This window comes from Psammomys obesus, unplaced genomic scaffold (genome assembly GCF_907164565.1).
Source record: "Psammomys obesus unplaced genomic scaffold, mPsaObe1.curated_primary_1811, whole genome shotgun sequence".
Taxonomy (NCBI): Eukaryota; Metazoa; Chordata; class Mammalia; order Rodentia; family Muridae; genus Psammomys; species Psammomys obesus.
The window spans coordinates 61,440,880-61,449,326 of NW_026585644.1; positions in this window are offsets into that span (position 1 = coordinate 61,440,880).

An 8,447-nucleotide genomic window follows, 5' to 3' on the forward strand; every position below is an offset into this window, starting at 1 on the left:
CTTTCTTTCTTTCTTTCTTTCTTTCTTTCTTTCTTTCTTTCTTTCTTCCTGCCACCAGAGAAAGAGTTCTGGGCTTTTCTTCACCAGAAGAATTTTCTCCCTTATGTATGTTCCCATGGGTTCCTCTTACTGGCTTCTCCTCTGGTTCTTGCAAACCCATGCCTTAAAGCCACAGCAATATTAAAGTCACCAGAAAATGGGCCATCTGAGCCATCACCAGACAGCTCCTGGGCACTGATCGGATAGTTAAGCCTTTTCTCTCAGCACCGCTGACCATGGAGTGGCTACTTGAGATGTGCCATGCTCCTGGCCATGAGCCAACCAAGGAGTGGCTACTTGTTAAGATGAACTTGTAGGAATTCTCTTCAGTGCAGTCATGTGCACTGTGCTTTGCTCAGAGGCATGTTTGTTCCTTCTGGCAACAGCCACACTGATAACTCGTTTAATGTGGATTTTGTCTCATGTATTACCCCCTCTTACCAGGAGCCCTGGCCGAAAACCTGAATAGAACAACTCTGTTCTTTTCAGTTTATGGTTTAGAAAATAGAAATAGGTTAAACAAAAAAATAGAAAATAGGTTAAACAAAATTTACACAGACAACTATTAATACAGTTTTCAAATTCCAAAGCCTTTGATCTTACGTGGTGTGCTGGCTAACTTTGTCAGTTTGGCATGCTGGAGTCAGCAGAGACAGCCTCAGTTGAGAAAATTCCTCCATATGACCACACTGTAGGCAAGCCTGTAGGGCTTCTTTTCAATTAATGATTGATGTGGAAGGGCGTAGACCATGGTGGGTGGAGCATGCTTAGGCTGGTTGGTGTTTTTTTTTTTTTAAATAAGAAAGCAGGCTGAAGACCCAAGTGATGAGCAAGCCAGTAAGAAGCACTCCTTCATGGCTTCTTCATCAGCTCCTGCCTCCAGCTTCCTGTCCTGACTTCCTTGATATGTTGAAGTATAAGCCAAATAAACCCTTTCGTCCCCAAGTTGCTGTTGGTCGTGGTGTTTCATCAGAGTAATAACAATTCTATCTAGGACAGATGGCTACATTGTATAGGCTTAAAAAAAGTCTCAAGATTAAAAAACAGCATAGTATCACAAAGACAGTAATTTGAACCCAAATTCCTAGACTACAAACTTGAACATTTTTGGAGATTTTTTTGAAACTTTTAATTCATATACCATCCATTCCACTCATTTCAAGTGTGGAACTCATTGGTTTTTAGGAACACACAAACAGCACAAAGTTAGGACATTTTTAATATCTCAAGGAAATGGCCCAAAACTGAAAGTGTATCTCCATCTCTGTAAGTCCCTACTCTATCCTATGTCTCTGTCTCATCATTTCCTGATGGGAATCTCATCAATTGTGGTCTTTTGTGTGTGGCTTCCTTCACTTACTATTTTCAAAGTTCAGGTACATTGTGCTTTTTATGAATAACTATTGTCATACAGTTATAGTTTTAAATGTACTTATTAATGGGCATTTGGGTTTCCAGTGTTTGACCATGAGTATTCTTGTACAGATTTCTGTGTGCAGATATGTTTTTATTTCAGTACCTAACAGAACTGCTGGATCAACTGGCAACTCTTTGCTGAAATTTTTGAGGAAATAATGGATCATTTTCCAGATTGTACCAGTTTATATTACTTGACCAACATGTTTCACTAGAGTTTTAAAATTATCACCTAACATTTTCATTACAGTGGTCCTCTTAGGCGTGAAGCACTACCTCTCTGCAGTCTTTGTTTATCTCCTTGATAAGTCTCTCTTGGCATTCAGCACATTCATTACATTCTGTTTTTACCTCCTCTGAGCCACATGATAAACCCTATGTAGTTTTTTTTTAATGTCTTTTTTTTCCTCTACAATTAATCTGTAAATATCCAAGATAGTTCAAAATCAACATGTTCTTTAGGAATGAAGGTTACATGAATGGAAATTCAGTTTATTATTTTCTGATTCAAGAAATGTAATTAGAAACTCTAAAGAGTTTGAGAGAGCCTGACATAGAGATTGCTGTATACTTGAATTCCCCTTAGAGAATCCAGCAGGACATCACCATCTCTGTAGAAACAACTGAAGCCATGCAGGAGTGGGCTGTGTTGCCAAAGTGAATAGAAGTGACATCATATTAACTTTCTAGCGGAAAAAAAAAAAACAAAAACCAAACAACCTAAGTATGAATTGCCACCAGACACCACAGGAGCCATGCTCCTGAACAGAAGGGGACAGTGTGCATTAAGACTATTTCATTAGCTTGCTCAGGCTGAGAAACTGCGCCTGCTTCATGATTACCCTACACACAGTTGCAGAGACTAGCTAGTATGTGTACATGCAACTGTTTCCCCAATGGTTGAACATATTGTTTTGTCCTGCCTGCTGCTTAATAATGTAAAAGTGCCAGTCTGTTCTTGGTTTGGAGAGACAGGGTCTAACTAAAGCCCCATTCCCAACTTTTTTAGTGTGAACAAATATAACAGCAAAGGATAAAATTCATATCAATTCTAACAGTGGTTTAGTCTTTGACAGGACATTGAACGTGGCTTGGCATTTGCATACAGAAATGAACAAAACTGGCATATTATGATAATAAACTTTGACCTACAGACAACCCCTGCATCAATGTGCCTTGCAGGATAAAACACAGTCATTGCAGTAATTGGCTCAGAATGGTCTGAACTTGGTCTTTGACTACCAACTTTATTAACTGTGGCCCCAATTCTAACTCAGACCATTCAGAGAGACAACCATGCTCCCTAAACCAGCCCCAGGGCGCACTGGGTGCCTAACCCGCTCTCAGCTTCCCATGTAGCAGTCGCCTCTGTACAGACAGTGATGGAGAGCCCTCCACCTTTCCCAAAAAAGTGCTCCTCTCCCTTGCCTACCTTTGAGTTCCTGAAAAAACACAGGCAATGAGGGTGGACGAGCAGCCACTGCTCTGAGCAGGCTCTGTTCTGGTTTTGATTGTCTGATTGCCACATCATAAAACTACGTTTGTTAGTTCGAATGACCATTGGACAGCCCCTCAGCAGCTCATGTCATCTCCACCTCCTGGTGGAGAGGAGATTTAGAGACAAGACTACAAAGCGTGTGTACTGAGTATTTCTGCATACCTCCTGATCACTATTATCTGTTCTGTCATTAAACTACATACCTATCTCTACTGGAAAACAGCTACCCACACCTGCATTACATTTGGTAGGAAGACACTGGGTTTTTTCATACTTCCTATTAACAGTTCATAATTTTTAGAAGAATATAATTAGTTTAATATATTCATTAGGTAACTTCTTACCCAAGTTAACTACCATCTGGACTTACTGGGTTAGATTTGCTCTAATTGTCAATTGCTTTGTTTCCGATGCATACCGATGAAATAATTCTTTCATTTTTAACCCTTTGTGAGTCAAAGTTTGAAAATGCTACTATGGGAGTTGTGATTTTTCAGGTAAACAATACTTTCTTCTGGGGCTACAGAGATTGCTCAGTGGTTAATAGCACTTGCTCTTTCAGAGAACCTGGGTTAGATTCCCAGCACCCATGTGGCAGCTCACAACCGTCTATTATTCTAGTCCTAGAGGACTCAATGCATTCTTCTGGTTTCTGTGGCACACAAGGCACACACATGGTGCACAGACATACATGCAGGCAAATACTCATACACATAAAATATTTTCTAAAGCAAAACACGTTTTTCTCTTTTCTGTCCCTCCTGTGTTTTCTTCTCAAACTCACTTTTCTTTTTGAAAACTAATTTATGCTCTTAGTGATAGTCTATGCTCTTAGTGATAGTCTATGCATAGCGTGTTTTGCTTGCATGTGTGTCTGAGCACATGTGTAGTCAAGAAGAGCAAGTGCTCTTAACTACTGAACTCTCTCTCCAGCCCCTCAAATAACCCTATTTAATGAAGACACTGATATATTAAAGTTATGGAATATTGTCAATATTTCCAAGTTTCCAATCTCCAAATTTCATGCCCTAAGGACATATAAATGGTTGGGGGCAGGGAGGAAGCCCAATAGCTTCAATTTCTTATTTATTTGAAGCCAAAACAGCAAGCGGCTCTCTAATAAGGCAGAGCAACGCATGGAGAGGCCTCTGAGGCAGGATAGGTCCACATAGGCAGGCACCAAGCTAAGACCAGTATCTAACCCTGATTAGCCAGCGTTCCAACTCCAGCTTTAAATTTACCCATGTGGGTGGTATCTCTCACTTCATCTAGATATTTCTTTTCTGGAAAAAAAAATACTGATAATAATGGCACCTCTTTTCACAGTTGGTTGTTCCTAACATATATGTCACTGCCTGGCCTAATAAAAAATGATATACCAGTTAGGTAGCTTTTTATCCCAGGCAAAGAGGCAGTTGTTCAAGGGCAGTGTGGTCTACATGGAAAATTCTAAGCCAGGAAGGGCTATATGGTAAGACGCTGTCAAAAACAACAGCAACAAAACAAAACAAACAAAACACCCAACAGTACAGATGTAACAAGCTTTATTGTTTACATTGCTGTCCCTGTCTCTGGCTCATCCTTTACAATTTCTCTAAACAGTTTAGGAACAGACACTGGATAAGTGGAGGGAGGCAAGACAGAACTTTCTATGTCCCTGACAGCAAAGGAGAAAAACAATTGTGGTGTGTTAGGTTCCCTGAGTACAGGGTGAGCCCTTCTCCCTGCACCATTGTGCTCTGTGCTACTAACCTCACCAAAGACAGGTACCTCAGGAGGAAAGGGTTCTGCCAATCAAAAGGTTCCCCTTCAGAATAAGGATTGGGGAGCACACTGGGGAGGAGGTGCTCTAGCTGTACCAGAGACAGACAGCCAGGACAGGAGGCAGGTGGTCAGCTGAGACCCTGTGGAGAAGCCAAAGCTGCACAGAAGGAGGCAGAAGGCAGAGGGTGGCTGCTGAAGGGAGAAAGCAGCACTGGCAAAGGAACAAGAGGACTGGAAAATGCAACATGGCGGAATCAGGGCAGCAAGGATAAGGTGCTTCAGTTCTGACTCAACCAAAAGTGAATAACTAAAAAATAACTGCAGTTGGCATTTCCTATGCTACCAAAAAGGAAATGAGAAGATAAAGTTCTCATGTCAAATGACAATCATTTTCACTGTAGCCATTCAACTAAGTAGATAGTCTGTCAGTCAGGAGGCATTTGAAAGGTAAGAGAGTTCTGCTTTGTAAGAACTGGCTAGTGGTGGAAGACAAGGCTTTAATGCCAGGAAGACATGGCAGAAAGACCACAAAAAAGGATAAACAGAAGATGTAAATGTTCGTCTTATTGGATATACCAGAAAACAATGCATGGAGAGAAATAGCTGGAGTTTAACAGTCTACACAGGAGAGGAAGTGAGACAAAACACAGGGTACTTCAAACAGCAAGATGTCTTGTTTGGAATAAGATGCAGAATGAGATGGTGGCGAGACTGCTGACAGTCAGCACGTGAAGTGGAAGCAGTGTGGTGTGGAGCCATGGGTTAGTACAAACAACCTGGAGTCATATGTCTAGTGTGGACCTGTTGGAACATATGCAGGATGCGACGAAGACCCAGAGCCCATTCCTGCACTTGAGGGAAATGATTGGTAGAATGACGCCGTTTGCACAGTGCTCACTCATCTGCCTATCTTCAGAGTCCATGATGAGAAAGCAGGCCTGCTGGGCAAGTTAACACAGTCAAAAGCCCATGTGCGGCTCCACCAACAGTGTCAGCCAGGACATTTTAATTACCAACTCTGAATATTAACTATTTCCCAAATTCATTCTACATGTACTTTTTTAAAAAATGAAAAACACTTCCCCTATTTGGAAATGTCAACATCACATATCAAATTTGTAAAAGCTTTACTTACTTATAGAAGGCCCTTAACATCATAAGTAAGTCTTTGGTGCCCCTTAGTGGAATGTTTTAAATATTTTCTTTGAAAAATTAACTGCTCTATATTTGAAACGAGTGGGTAATTTGATCTTTTTTTAAACTTCTAATTTTTTTGTGAATTTCACATTATGCATCCAATCCCACTCATCTCCCTGTCCCTTCATATTTACCCTCCTCCCTTGCAACCTCCCCTGAAAAAAATAATCAGAATTTTAAAAAAATCTTGTGGAAGCTGTAGTGTGTCCCTAAGTGTAGTGTGTCACTTTTGTCCACACATCTTTACTTGCAAATGTTCATCCCAGTGAGTCCTTAGTATGGTTCGAGACCTCTGGTTCTTGCTACAACATGAATACTGAATCCTCACCAGGACTCCTCCAATATCCTGTTGTTGTCCTGTGTCATGGAAATCCTGCAGCTTTGGATTTGCAGGACCAGCCCCTTCACTGTAGCAGATCACAGATGGGGTAGAACTTGGGGTGGGCCAACTTGAAGCTCTAGGTCTGGATGTGGGCCTGGGAGGTAGCTGAGTTGGTCAGCCCACCAGCTCTCCTGCACCTGCACTGCCAGGGTGAGCTTTCCAGTGCTGCCCCAGATAGCTCACCCAATGCAGCAGCTGGCAAGGGACAGGGCAGGTCTCCCACCACCTGGGTCAGGTGCTGCCCAGGCAAGGTACAGTGCCTGCTCTCCCAAGGGCTGCAGTTGGTTAGGGGCAGGGACAGCTCTCCTGTCTGCAGGCTTTGAGGGGTAGGGGTGGGGAAAAAGGCATCTCTCCTTCACCCATGCCACCCCTTGGCAGTAATTTGATGCTATTTTAACCAGAAACAATTTAAAGAAATAACAGGAATGAAATTTATTAAGTGCCAAAATCCTCAGTAAATCTTGTCATGAATTTTCAATTGTTATTTATGTCAATGCTAAATAAACCAAGGGACTAGAACTTAGCTTTAGGGTAAAAGATGTCTCAGAGGTTAAAGGCAAGTACTACTGTTGCAAAGGACTTTAGTGAAGTTCCCATCACCCACACTGGGCAGCTTACAACCTGTAATTCTGGATCCATGGGGTCTGATACCTTCCTCAGGTACCTGCACTCATGTGCACATACCCATACACAGACACACAAACATATACAAAATTCAAAATATATTTTAGAAGAACTTATTTTACACAGTGTCAAAATGTTTCTTTATCATGTATGTTGTATACATACATGAAATTCTTAAAAAATAAAATCATACTAAGATAAGTGTCTCCTTGGACTAGAGGCATGGCTTTGTTGGTAAAGTGCTTGCTTAGCACACATGGAGCCCCCAGCACCCACAGCCATGGTGGCGCCCACCAATACTCCCAGCACTTGGGCCATCCTTAGCTGTAGAGAGTTTGCGGTCAGCCTGGTCCACATGACGCTCTGTGGGGTTTGCTTTTGTTTTTAAAAGACAACAACATACAATAGCTTTATTAGCATGAAATTCAAACCTTAATAAATCTGCAGTAAAACCTAATGCTTTTAAAAAGCTACAATAGATTTAAACAACCTTCTTTGTGCCCATAGGAAGACTCGAAATAAAATGATTAGTGATTATTTACATTTTTGAGTTGTTTAAGCCACACAGGAACTGAGGAATTGCTCAAGTAGACTTATTTGTAATTAGAATTTTTTGACCTAGCAGGCCAAGAATTTTCTTAAATAGCAAAACCATCTTCCCTTTAAGGTGTTGTAATCACACATGTATTGGGTTCTCAGAGTTGTGCAAAGACCTTGTCATGCACTGACGATAGATGCTAGAATCCTAACCTCATGCTGCCTGTGTGGCCTCATACATAGTAATCTCCTTGATCCCCAGTTTCCTGTTATATTGTTGTCCCCCGCTTCCCCCTGGGGAGATGGCCCAACAGTTAAGAGCACTGGCTTCTCCTGCAGAGGACCTGGGCTCGGCTCCCAGTGCTCACTTGGTGGCTCACAATAGCCTGAACGGCCAGGTTCAGTTTCAGGTTTCTGAGGCTTGTTTCTGGCCTCTGCAGGCTCCTGCTCGGATCACACTCAGGTGGCTTGTGGAAAGAGCTAGGACAGAGCTTATTAACTTAGTGTCGTGTACATGTTCACGTTCAACACTGACATGTTGACTTTTCCACCTCATTCAGTGCTGGGCTCTGTGCTAAGTCCCCACAAATATTGTATTCTATTCACTTTCTCCAAACCAGCAGCAGCACCAGCTGGTGTAACATTGGGAATTTCTGAGCCACTGAGTTTTAGGGATAAAGGAAACAGTCATTTAGGGATAAAGTAAAGTGTGTGACTTGCTTAAGGGCACAGTGAGTAGGCAGGTCAAGAGGGTACTTCATACAGTAAGAGGATCAGGACTGAAATACAGTTCCAAAAAATATATTTAAAAGCCTCTTTGATGCAGGAAAGTGAAGACTGAAGTAAACATTAGTAAATTGACCTTGGTGCAGAAGATATCTGCAAGATAGGTGTCTATAATCCCAGCACTCAGGAGTCTGAGAGAGGAGGATTGCCTTGAGTTTAAGGCCAACCTGGCTATGTCAGCCTGGACTACAAAGTAAAAGTTTG